At 33.6% G+C, this 14066-nt stretch overlaps 2 long non-coding RNA genes across 5 annotated transcripts; both read right to left on the bottom strand.

Moving 5' to 3' along the window:
- Window positions 1-2291: 2291 nt before the first annotated feature.
- LOC131440660 (uncharacterized) lies at window positions 2292-2696 on the bottom strand. Its single transcript, XR_009231421.1, has 2 exons — window positions 2544-2696; window positions 2292-2480 (listed from the first exon to the last, which is right to left on the bottom strand). It is a non-coding gene; the product is annotated as an uncharacterized LOC131440660 (long non-coding RNA).
- Window positions 2697-9575: 6879 nt separating this feature from the next.
- Window positions 9576-11540, bottom strand: LOC131440659 (uncharacterized). 4 transcript variants are annotated; one of them, XR_009231420.1, is made up of 3 exons: window positions 11522-11540; window positions 9835-9949; window positions 9576-9771 (listed from the first exon to the last, which is right to left on the bottom strand). It is a non-coding gene; the product is annotated as an uncharacterized LOC131440659 (long non-coding RNA). The 4 variants fall into 4 exon arrangements; XR_009231419.1 differs by lacking the exon at window positions 11522-11540 and adding an exon at window positions 11141-11159; XR_009231418.1 differs by lacking the exon at window positions 11522-11540 and adding an exon at window positions 10327-10345.
- Window positions 11541-14066: the final 2526 nt, after the last annotated feature.

Genomic DNA, 14066 nt, shown 5'->3' with positions numbered 1-14066 from the left:
AAAGCGCAACATAAAAATATCAAAATAATTCAATTTTGACTCCAAATCGTTCAAAAGGAAATGGTTTTGATCACTATTTTGCGCATTCAAAAGAAAGAATAACTTTGTATATGAAATTTAACGAAGAAAAATTTCTTCATTTTGAGAGCAAGAAACTCAAATTTTGACTTGAACTTACTCAAATTTTGAACAAAATAATTTTTTCTTATTTTGAGTAAAAATCACTCCAGTTTTGATAATTTCGTCCCTTAACGCAAAAATGAGATAGCTCATAAACTCAAGTAACTCAAGTCGAAATCGCCGCGACTATTTTCTTACTCGGCAAGTCAGTTTAGCGTATCATACTTTATACATAAATAAAGACATACTTGCTAACTGCAGATATACTTTCGAACATACTGACCAGCGCAGCCAACTTTATCGATTTCTCGGTATTTATACCGATTTTTGGACTCGATACAGGAAGATATGCTCTCAAAATACCAATATTTCAATTTTCATACAGGTAAATACCGATTTTCAGTTTTTGTTTTGGATTCCATAGGGGTAAATCAGCCAGGTCCCCGACCCTTTTGTTTAGTCGCAAATTTAGTTTTCACACTAAATCGATGTTTGGATTTTTCGAGAAATATATTGTACAGCTGGATTTTTCCGCCAAATACACATTTTTGAAAAAAAAAAAAACAGTTGACAGCACTGATACAGACTTTTGCAACCCTGTCTGAAGATATTTGTATTTTTTACTTGGCATCTCTGCTGGCAACGCTGCGTGGTCCTGTCGTAAATATTGGCATCGGAGCAGAGATGCCAGGTCTGCAGATTTGACTGTAAATCTGCAGATTTGGGTTATAGTGCTGCAGACATTTTTCGTTGTGCAGACTTTTGAAATTCTCGCAGACTTTTACAGACTTTTGAAATTCTCGCAGACTTTCCTCTATATTTACAGACTTTTGAAATTTCCGCGACCCTTTTTTTTTGCTCGCCAAGTCAGTTTTTCGTGTCATACTTTATAGAGAAATTGCTGCCAGCAAGACATACTTGCTGACTGCAGATTTTTTTTTCAGATTTACAGACCCTGTCTGCAGATATTTGAAATTTTTACCTGGCATCTCAGCATCGGAGACTTAATTATTATTATTATTATTAATATTATTATTATTATTATTATTATTATTATTATTTATATTTTTATTATTATTATTATTATTATTATTATTATTATTATTATTATCATTATTATTATTATTATTATTATTATTATTATTATTATTATTATTATTATTATTATTACCGCTAGGCAGACTAAAGTTAATGCTATTTGCAAAACACTTTTTTGATATTACACCCAGTGTTGGTGATTCGCGAGATAATCTATGAACGTGAACGATATTTTGTCGGTGGCTGAACTAACCCATCTATTCACGCATATAGCAAGCAACGCGAGACACAGAGAAGAGAATGAACATTCCACCTAGCGACGATTCAATGTTCATCGATTGAGGTTGTGTGAGATTATACAAGAGAAGAATCGTTAGCTGATATTATCCGGGGATGATCATTGATTGAAATCAAATCGAAAATTATGATCATCGTAGATGTTGATTCGGAAGTGTTGGATATTTAGATCTTGAACAACTCGTATTTGTTGTTTCAGTTACCCTTATGTTTGCCATTAGTAATCATACTTTTCAAGCAATTTCAACAATCTTTTCAAATCCAAGAGAGTTTCAGGGAAAATTTACAATTAGTTATCAATCGATTAGATTTGCAGTCATTCGACGTTTCTTATATAAAAGTGGCTATAGTGGATATGTTTCTAGATAGTCATGCCGATTGCATAATAGTAAATGGTGCCCCGGTGAACGACCAAAATCGTTAAAGCCTAAGTAAAATGAACGATATAAAGAAAAGTAAATGGATTCAAAATTTAAACCACAATTATATTCTATTATGACAATCTCAATAGCTATTCATTTATATAAATTCATATAGTTTAATGTTTATTGCATGATGCTTCTTAATGATGTTAATTTGAAACAAATTTAGCCAGATGAAATTTACAGAAGATAATTTAGAACATCATGTAAATCGATAACATTCAGTGTTATTTATTCAAATATATTAGATAGCGTCCATCGAGTGAGACACATAAAATCTATTCACTCTTTACACAATCAATGAATAAAAACAGGTATCTGGAACTTAATAACTTGAATATGATTATTGTATGTGCATATTTCTCCGTTTCGGATTTGGTAATATCATGGAACATATTTTCATAAGTGAATCTGTTTACATTAAAAGACCTTTTATTCTAACATGTTTTATATTGAAGAACAAATAAAAATTTATTTAAATATCGAAAAACTACGTTAGACAGTGAGTGTGCATGACGTCTTTTAAACAATTAACTCCGGCGCCGACAAACCTGGTCAATTCAAATCGTTACCCAGTGTACGCCTACAGCGTGGACGTTTTTCCTAACATCAAAAAATGTTAAATAAAACAACAAGTTTTCATCACTGGTAACGTTTAATACTTACGGGGTACTCGACTTTGCTTGTTTCCGTATTTTAAAAGACTTGCGCAGCGGACGACTCCGGTCGTGGTAATGAGATGACAGTAACAGAGATGCCAGATGGTCATTAGTTTCAGTTTTATTATAGACCACCCATATGAATCTTGCAGCTACTGAATTTGCTCTGATACACGAGCAAAAACTCTGTTGGGACTGCCAACTTGTTATAAAATCCAGATTTAAATATTGTAACTGACATAAATTGTGTATCTAGAACTAGAACACTACCGAATATGCCCTGACGAAGCAAGAAAAATACGTGATTTGCCAGAAATATTTGGGATTTGCCATACAAATCTGGCAACATGGCAATCAGAGATGCCAGGTCTGCAGATTTGTCTGTACATGCTCTTTGAATCGAGTTGCGATTACTCAAATTCATAAGCTGGAACAGTATGTCAAAATTTGAGTATGGATTTGAGTAAAGTAAACTCGTTGCCATGAGTTCTTTCGTATTTATTCATACATTAGAGTAAGCGTTGAGTTTTTAAACATTCGAGTGCAAAAAAACTTCTTGCAATTCAGTGCGTTTTCATTCTCGGAATATTCTTATCAAAATAAATAATGCAAAAATACATTGTTTTCCATTGCCGTTTCTAGATCGTGTTTTTAAAACATGAATCAACGTCAATCATAGATGTTTTGTGGTTTTAATTGCGCTTAGTGAAAAGCGCAACATAAAAATATCAAAATAATTCAATTTTGACTCCAAATCGTTCAAAAGGAAATGGTTTTGATCACTATTTTGCGCATTCAAAAGAAAGAATAACTTTGTATATGAAATTTAACGAAGAAAAATTTCTTCATTTTGAGAGCAAGAAACTCAAATTTTGACTTGAACTTACTCAAATTTTGAACAAAATAATTTTTTCTTATTTTGAGTAAAAATCACTCCAGTTTCGATAATTTCGTCCCTTAACGCAAAAATGAGTAGATAGCTGGTAACTCAAGTCGAAATCGCCGCGACTATTTTCTTACTCGGCAAGTCAGTTTAGCGTATCATACTTTATACATAAATAAAGACATACTTGCTAACTGCAGATATTCTTTCGAACATACAGACCAGCGCTGCCAGCTTTATCGATTTCTCGGTATTTATACCGATTTTTGGACTCGATACAGGAAGATATGCTCTCAAAATACCGATATTTCAATTTTCATACAGGTAAATACCGATTTTTAGTTTTTGTGTTGGATTCCATAGGGGTAAATCAGCCAGGTCCCCGACCCTTTTTTTTTAGTCGCAAATTCAGTTTTCGCACTAAATCGATGTTTCGATTTTTCGAGAAATATATTGTACAGCTGGATTTTTCCGCCAAATACACATTTTTGGAAAAAAAACAGTTGACAGCACTGATACAGACTTTTGCAACCCTGTCTGAAGATATTTGTATTTTTTACTTGGCATCTCTGCTGGCAACGCTGCGTGGTCCTGTCGTAAATATTGGCATCGGAGCAGAGATGCCAGGTCTGCAGATTTGTCTGTAAATCTGCAGATTTGGGGTATAGTGCTGCAGACATTTTTCGTTGTGCAGACTTTTGCAGACATTTGAAATTCTCGCAGACTTTTACAGACTTTTGAAATTCTCGCAGACTTTCTTCTATATTTACAGACTTTTGAAATTTCCGCGAACCTTTTTTTTTTGCTCGCCAAGTCAGTTTTTCCTGTCATACTTTATGAGAAATTGCTGCCAGCAAGACATACTTGCTGACTGCAGATTTTTTTTCAGATTTACAGACCCTGTCTGCAGATGCCAGTGATAGTGACATGTTTCGCTTTATAAAAAGCGACTTTATCAGATCACATTATAAGGGAAAAACACTCAACACGGGGCTCAAAGTGTCCTCGAGATAAAACTTTGGGTGATATGCGAAAAAATAACCCAATGCATGGACAAATTCAATATATCCAATTAAGTTTATTTTTTTAACAATGCCGTATATGCATCATTAAATATTGAAATTTTTTGTATATTTATTTTAATTTTCATATTTCCAGCTCGACTCAAGGTGGCCGCATCCGGAAACGCCGCTTTTTATTATGCTACATGTTTTAAGGTAGAGGCTTTAAGCACTACTGGCAACAAATTTGTAAGCCTCCTTTAAATGTTAATAAAATGAATTTTTGATCCTGAATGGTGTGTTTATAATGTTTAGAAATTACAAACAAAATTAATTGCCTAGATTTTTAATAACTGATGATTCGGTAATTTGTTTTTTTTTTTTCATTTTTTCGTTTTATTTTATTGTCGAATATTCAGCGAACGTTTCACTGAGCAAACAGTAAATCTTATGCTGGCGATTTCGGCAATATTCGACGTTTGTCAAATTTGAGGGTGCCGAGACGCTCAGTTATATTATTTTTGCCGAGATGATTGCTGATTACTCGGCTGTGCGAATCTCGGCATTTATTTGCCGACACTCAACTAAAAAAATTAAGTGTGTACGTTTGTTTTAGTTTCAGTTTTATTATAGACCACCCATATGAATCTTGCAGCTACTGAATTTGCTCTGATACACGAGCAAAAACTCTGTCGGGACTGCCAACTTGTTATAAAATCCAGATTTAAATATTGTAACTGACATAAATTGTGTATCTAGAACTAGAACACTACCGAATATGCCCTGACGAAGCTAGAAAAATACGTGATTTGCCAGAAATATTTGGGATTTGCCATACAAATCTGGCAACATGGCAATCAGAGATGCCAGGTCTGCAGATTTGTCTGTACATGCTCTTTGAATCGAGTTGCGATTACTCAAATTCATAAGCTGGAACAGTATGTCAAAATTTGAGTATGGATTTGAGTAAAGTTAACTCGTTGCCATGAGTTCTCTCGTATTTATTCATACATTAGAGTAAGCGTTGAGTTTTTAAACATTCGAGTGCAAAAAAAACTTCTTGCAATTCAGTGCGTTTTCATTCTCGGAATATTCTTATCAAAATAAATAATGCAAAAATACATTGTTTTCCATTGCCGTTTCTAGATCGTGTTTTTAAAACATGAATCAACGTTAATCATAGATGTTTTGTGGTTTTAATTGCGCTTAGTGAAAAGCGCAACATAAAAATATCAAAATAATTCAATTTTGACTCCAAATCGTTCAAAAGGAAATGGTTTTGATCACTATTTTGCGCATTCAAAAGAAAGAATAACTTTGTATATGAAATTTAACGAAGAAAAATTTCTTCATTTTGAGAGCAAGAAACTCAAATTTTGACTTGAACTTACTCAAATTTTGAACAAAATAATTTTTTCTTATTTTGAGTAAAAATCACTCCAGTTTTGATAATTTCGTCCCTTAACGCAAAAATGAGTAGATAGCTGGTAACTCAAGTCGAAATCGCCGCGACTATTTTCTTACTCGGCAAGTCAGTTTAGCGTATCATACTTTATACATAAATAAAGACATACTTGCTAACAGCAGATATTCTTCCGAACATACAGACCAGCGCTGCGAACTTTATCGATTTCTCGGTATTTATACCGATTTTTGGACTCGATACAGGAAGATATGCTCTCAAAATACCGATATTTCAATTTTCATACAGGTAAATACCGATTTTCAGTTTTTGTGTTGGATTCCATAGGGGTAAATCAGCCAGGTCCCCGACCTTTAGTCGCAAATTCAGTTTTCGCACTAAATCGATGTTTGGATTTTTCGAGAAATATATTGTACAGCTGGATTTTTTCGCCAAACACACATTTTGGAAAAAAAAACAGTTGACAGCACTGATACAGACTTTTGCAACCCTGTCTGAAGATATTTGTATTTTTTACTTGGCATCTCTGCTGGCAACGCTGCGTGGTCCTGTCGTAAATATTGGCATCGGAGCAGAGATGCCAGGTCTGCAGATTTGTCTGTAAATCTGCAGATTTGGGGTATAGTGCTGCAGACATTTTTCGTTGTGCAGACTTTTGCAGACTTTTGAAATTCTCGCAGACTTTCCTCTATATTTATAGACTTTTGAAATTTCCGCGAACCATACTTTATAGAGAAATTGCTGCCAGCAAGACATACTTGCTGACTGCAGATTTTTTTTTCAGATTTACAGACCCTGTCTGCAGATATTTGAAATTTTTACCTGGCATCTCAGCATCGGAGACTTAATTATTATTATTATTATTATTATTATTATTATTATTATTATTATTATTATTGTATTATTGTTTTATTGTAGACCACCCATATGAATCTTGCAGCTACTGAATTTGCTCTGATACACGAGCAAAAACTCTGTTGGGACTGCCAGTTTTCTTGTTATAAAATCCAGATTTAAATATTGTAACTGACATAAATTGTGTATCTAGAACTAGACCACTACCGAATATGCCCTGACGAAGCTAGAAAAACATCGTGATCTGCCAGAAATATTTGGGATTTGCCATACAAATCTGGCATCATGGCAATCAGAGATGCCAGGTCTGCAGATTTGTCTGTACATGCTCTTTGAATCGAGTTGCGATTACTCAAATTCATAAGCTGGAACAGTATGTCAAAATTTGAGTATGGATTTGAGTAAAGTAAAATCGTTGCCATGAGTTCTCTCGTATTTATTCATACATTAGAGTAAGCGTTGAGTTTTTAAACATTCGAGTGCAAAAAAAATTTCTTTTTCATTCTCGGAATATTTTCATCAAAATAAATAATGCAAAAATACATTGTTTTCCATTGCCGTTTCTAGATCGTGTTTTTAAAACATGAATCAACGTCAATCATAGATGTTTTGTGGTTTTAATTGCGCTTAGTGAAAAGCGCAACATAAAAATATCAAAATAATTCAATTTTGACTCCAAATCGTTCAAAAGGAAATGGTTTTGATCACTATTTTGCGCATTCAAAAGAAAGAATAACTTTGTATATGAAATTTAACGAAGAAAAATTTCTTCATTTTGAGAGCAAGAAACTCAAATTTTGACTTGAACTTACTCAAATTTTGAACAAAATATTTTTTTCTTATTTTGAGTAAAAATCACTCCAGTTTTGATAATTTCGTCCTTTAACGCAAAAATGAGATAGCTCATAAACTCAGGTAACTCAAGTCGAAATCGCCGCGACTATTTTCTTACTCGGCAAGTCAGTTTAGCGTATCATACTTTATACATAAATAAAGACATACTTGCTAACTGCAGATATACTTTCGAACATACAGACCAGCGCTGCCAACTTTATCGATTTCTCGGTATTTATACCGATTTTTGGACTCGATACAGGAAGATATGCTCTCAAAATACCGATATTTCAATTTTCATACAGGTAAATACCGATTTTCAGTTTTTGTTTTGGATTCCATAGGGGTAAATCAGCCAGGTCCCCGACCCTTTTGTTTAGTCGCAAATTTAGTTTTCACACTAAATCGATGTTTGGATTTTTCGAGAAATATATTGTACAGCTGGATTTTTCCGCCAAATACACATTTTTGAAAAAAAAAACATTTGACAGCACTGATACAGACTTTTGCAACCCTGTCTGAAGATATTTGTATTTTTTACTTGGCATCTCTGCTGGCAACGCTGCGTGGTCCTGTCGTAAATATTGGCATCGGAGCAGAGATGCCAGGTCTGCAGATTTGACTGTAAATCTGCAGATTTGGGTTATAGTGCTGCAGACATTTTTCGTTGTGCAGACTTTTGAAATTCTCGCAGACTTTTACAAACTTTTGAAATTCTCGCAGACTTTCCTCTATATTTACAGACTTTTGAAATTTCCGCGACCCTTTTTTTTTGCTCGCCAAGTCAGTTTTTCGTGTCATACTTTATAGAGAAATTGCTGCCAGCAAGACATACTTGCTGACTGCAGATTTTTTTTTCAGATTTACAGACCCTGTCTGCAGATATTTGAAATTTTTACCTGGCATCTCAGCATCGGAGACTTAATTATTATTATTATTATTAATATTATTATTATTATTATTATTATTATTATTATTATTATTATTTATATTTTTATTATTTTTATTATTATTATTATTATTATTATTATTATTATTATTATTACCGCTAGGCAGACTAAAGTTAATGCTATTTGCAAAACACTTCTTTGATATTACACCCAGTGTTGGTGATTCGCGAGATAATCTATGAACGTGAACGATATTTTGTCGGTGGCTGAACTAACCCATCTATTCACGCACTATAGCAAGCAACGCGAGACACAGAGAAGAGAATGAACATTCCACCTAGCGACGATTCAATGTTCATCGATTGAGGTTGTGTGAGATTATACAAGAGAAGAATCGTTAGCTGATATTATCCGGGGATGATCATTGATTGAAATCATATCGAAAATTATGATCATCGTAGATGTTGATTCGTAAGTGTTGGATATTTAGATCTTGAACAACACGTATTTGTTGTTTCAGTTACCCTTATGTTTGCCATTAGTAATCATACTTTTCAAGCAATTTCAACAATCTTTTCAAATCCAAGAGAGTTTCAGGGAAAATTTACAATTAGTTATCAATCGATTAGATTTGCAGTCATTCGACGTTTCTTATATAAAAGTGGCTATAGTGGATATGTTTCTAGATAGTCATGCCGATTGCATAATAGTAAATGGTGCCCCGGTGAACGACCAAAATCGTTAAAGCCTAAGTAAAATGAACGATATAAAGAAAAGTAAATGGATTCAAAATTTAAACCACAATTATATTCTATTATGACAATCTCAATAGCTATTCATTTATATAAATTCATATAGTTTAATGTTTATTGCATGATGCTTCTTAATGATGTTAATTTGAAACAAATTTAGCCAGATGAAATTTACAGAAGATAATTTAGAACATTATGTAAATCGATAACATTCAGTGTTATTTATTCAAATATATTAGATAACGTCCATCGAGTGAGACACATAAAATCTATTCACTCTTTACACAATCAATGAATAAAAACAGGTATCTGGAACTTAATAACTTGAATATGATTATTGTATGTGCATATTTCTCCGTTTCGGATTTGGTAATATCATGGAACATATTTTCATAAGTGAATCTGTTTACATTAAAAGACCTTTTATTCTAACATGTTTTATATTGAAGAACAAATAAAAATTTATTTAAATATCGAAAAACTACGTTACACCGTGAGTGTGCATGACCTCGTCTTTTAAACAATTAACTCCGGCGCCGACAAACCTGGTCAATTCAAATCGTTACCCAGTGTACGCCTACAGCGTGGACGTTTTTCCTAACATCAAAAAATGTTAAATAAAACAACAAGTTTTCATCACTGGTAACGTTTAATACTTACGGGGTACTCGACTTTGCTTGTTTCCGTATTTTAAAAGACTTGCGCAGCGGACGACTCCGGTCGTGGTAATGAGTTGACAGTAACAGAGATGCCAGACGGTCATTTTTTCAAAAATCTGCGATAAAACCCAAAACCTGTCTGTGAAAATCTGTGACCTTTTTCCGTACCCCTATATAGCAGTTCAAAAACAAATTTGGCGACCAAAAAATAAAAAAAAGGTCTCACTACCACCACGCTCTGTACTTTTTGGTGCTAAACAATACTCGATATCCAAAATCTGTGAAAATCAGTGATTTATGCAAGAATCTGTGATCGTTTTCGGAAATCTGTGTCAGTTTCAAAATCTGTGCAGAAAACTCAAAATCTGTGAAACACAGATTAATCTGTGAACCTGACATCCCTGGACAGTAAGCCATGAATTCGAATAACAAGAGAATATGCGTTCAACAATAACATTAAATTATATAACATATATTTATAAATCGATTCCACCTGTTTTTTAATCACATAGGTATTTTTCCTATTTTTGTTTCGTCTTTTCCCATGCTCAGGGATGCCAGCTAACATATTCAAATATCTGCGGATAAGAGAAAGTCCGCGACCAGAAACATGTTGAGCCTGCACTAGGAATCTAACGCTGCATGCCTTATTAAATATTTATTATTCTTCAACAAGATTCAATGCGTCTATTCAAACTGCATGGCACCGTTCCGTGTCAATACTGCACATACTGAGCTGGACAAGTGTGAACACACGTATTGAAACGTTTGAAATCATATTACCGATCGTGTACGGAACTGTATCGGCACTAAACCAGACCGGAAAGGTTTGATAGACCATAAGGTCGATTCGATTCCGACTTTATTCTGATTCGGCAATGGCTGAGCTGCACATGCAAGTGTGTATTTTTTTTTTTGTAAAAGTCTGCATATGACACATATAATATAGTCATCTTCTCTACATTTGCATATATATCCACAAATTTGGCATCTCTGTTAATTCTTCTGTCCAGTACAAGAATGCCAGTTCAAACTTTCAAATATTTGCCAATAGGTTTTGAAAAAATATATATTAACAAACTCACTAGTAGCGTAACAGAGGTATTTTGGCCACTTCATATATTTTGGCCCACCTAACAAACTTTATCGATTTTAATTGATGTGAAGTAACTCATGTTACATAAATTTGAAGGTAAACACATTAAATTACCTATTGCGGAAGGGTTTTTCAAAGATATTACAACATTTGATGGATATTTATTCAAAGTGGGCCAAAATAAAATCAATCCTAAAGTGTGCCAAAATACCTCTGTTATGCAGAAGTATCTGCATAAACTCGTAAATATAATCTGAAGCGTTCATGAATCTGTAAATTCATTGAAAAATCTTCAAACCACTCATCTTTCTTCGCAAAACGACACTGATATTCACGAAAATTAAACAACAGTGCTAAATGTAATCTAACATTACGTAATTCCTATTTTGTTGCTAATTGCATTTGAAGTATATTAGCAATCACTGTAGCTGGAATTTCCATACATTTTTAACAACAAGATAACAACCTCAGTGATTACCAAAGTGAATTTTCAAAATTATTTTCTATTCAAACTGTTATTTTAGTCGCGGTTTTTCAAAAAAATTGCTACTTATTTATGTTTGATAATAATTCGATAATAATTTTTGGATACCCTGCCTTCAAGAATTGACGAAATCAAGGATACCAGGTTTACGGATCTGTCTTTTTATAGAACTCGTGCAGAAATATTTTCGCCTGCAGAACGTCAATAACATTAAATTATATAACATATATTTATAAATCGATTCCACCTGTTTTTTAATCACATAGGTATTTTTCCTATTTTTGTTTCGTCTTTTCCCATGCTCAGGGATGCCAGCTAACATATTCAAATATCTGCGGATAAGAGAAAGTCCGCGACCAGAAACATGTTGAGCCTGCACTAGGAATCTAACGCTGCATGCCTTATTAAATATTTTTTATTCTTCAACAAGATTCAATGCGTCTATTCAAACTGCATGGCACCGTTCCGTGTCAATACTGCACATACTGAGCTGGACAAGTGTGAACACACGTATTGAAACGTGTGAAATCATATTACCGATCGTGTACGGAACTGTATCGGCACTAAACCAGACCGGAAAGGTTTGATAGACCATAAGGTCGATTCGATTCCGACTTTATTCTGATTCGGCAATGGCTGAGCTGCACATGCAAGTGTGTATTTTTTTTTTTTGTAAAAGTCTGCATATGACAAATAGAATATAGTCATCTTCTCTACATTTGCATATATATCCACAAATTTGGCATCTCTGTTAATTCTTCTGTCCAGTACAAGAATGCCAGTTCAAACTTTCAAATATTTGCCAATAGGTTTTGAAAAAATATATATTAACAAACTCACTAGTAGCGTAACAGAGGTATTTTGGCCACTTCATATATTTTGGCCCACCTAACAAACTTTATCGATTTTAATTGATGTGAAGTAACTCATGTTACATAAATTTGAAGGTAAACACATTAAATTACCTATTGCGGAAGGGTTTTTCAAAGATATTACAACATTTGATGGATATTTATTCAAAGTGGGCCAAAATAAAATCAATCCTAAAGTGGGCCAAAATACCTCTGTTATGCAGAAGTATCTGCATAAACTCGTAAATATAATCTGAAGCGTTCATGAATCTGTAAATTCATTGACAAATCTTCAAACCACTCATCTTTCTTCGCAAAACGACACTGATATTCACGAAAATTAAACAACAGTGCTAAATGTAATCTAACATTACGTAATTCCTATTTTGCTGCTAATTGCATTTGAAGTATATTAGCAATCACTGTAGCAGGAATTTCCATAAATTTTTAACAACAAGATGACAACCTCAGTGATTACCAAAGTGAATTTTCAAAATTATTTTCTATTCAAACTGTTATTTTAGTCGCGGTTTTTCAAAAAATTGCTACTTATTTATGTTTGATAATAATTCGATAATAATTTTTGGATACCCTGCCTTCAAGAATTGACGAAATCAGGGATACCAGGTTTACGGATCTGTCTTTTTATAGAACTCGTGCAGAAATATTTTCGTCTGCAGAACTCGAGTATACTATAACATCATCTTAAATTTATCGATTTTTCAAATTGCTTGGACTGCTTGTTTGCTATTAAATCAACAATAAGATTTTTTTATAGTTCGCAGCCGTTTTAATCCCTATCCGTAAAAATTTGAACATTTTACCTGGCATCCTTGGCCAAAACTCAGTTCAGTGTTAGCAGGGATGTCAGGTTCGCAAATTTCTTAGAGAAGCTGCAGACATGTTTTTGTTGCAGATTTTCGCAGATTTTTGGAAATCTTTTTTTTGCGAAATCATCGATTAATGTGTACAAGACTTTCAAAATCGTCGCGATTTTTAATTTTTGCTCGTAAAACAAGTTTCGCACATAATATTTTTCAGAGATTTTTTTTCGAGTTTTCCGACTTTTCTAACCCTGAAGCTATTTGAAATTTTTACCTGGCACCTCTGGCGTTTAGTTTTAGTTTAACTTTTACTAAATTTTCTAACAAACGGAATTTTTCGAGATATCTTGAGGGACGTGATTTGTAAGTCGATTAAAAATTTAAAAACTGATACTTTGTGTCTTGTAGGAAATCGGCGATGCAGTTAGTTTATTATCAAGGGTTCAAGACTATAACATCTTTCCTTCGAGATTTCGATTTGATTTGATTACCTACATAAGATTGATGTTACACAAGGACGTTCGTGATATCCGCAACTGTTTATTAATTGTAGAGGATTATATGAAACGAATTGGTGTGTTTATTATAAGTGCATTCAAGTGTAAGTGCATTATTGCGCAAAAATTTTAGAAATTAGAAAAAAGCTTGTTATAAAGTTATACGACCGTCTTTTTGCAATATTCTCACTACTTCTGATAATAAATCTGAGTTCATTTTCATTCAACATGAAGTCTTTTACAGCAGAGTCGCTGAGTCGCATTCTAGAATCACTCAAAATGTATTTGACCTGGCTGAACAATCGTTCAACCGACACTTGGGTTGACGGCACAGATAGAACAACCATTGCTAGTCGGTACAAACGAGGATTTGCAAATTTTTTCTTTTTCCAATATTCAAATATATTGAAACGAGAAATACTTTGGTCTGATTCTGGCTTAGTAGGGCTAGTAGTGCTATTTGATGCTTCTGCACGGCTGC

This window comes from Malaya genurostris, chromosome 1, assembly GCF_030247185.1.
Source record: "Malaya genurostris strain Urasoe2022 chromosome 1, Malgen_1.1, whole genome shotgun sequence".
Classification (NCBI taxonomy): Eukaryota; Metazoa; Arthropoda; class Insecta; order Diptera; family Culicidae; genus Malaya; species Malaya genurostris.
Note: the sequence above shows the minus strand (reverse complement) of the source record. Positions and strands in the feature narration are given on the sequence as shown.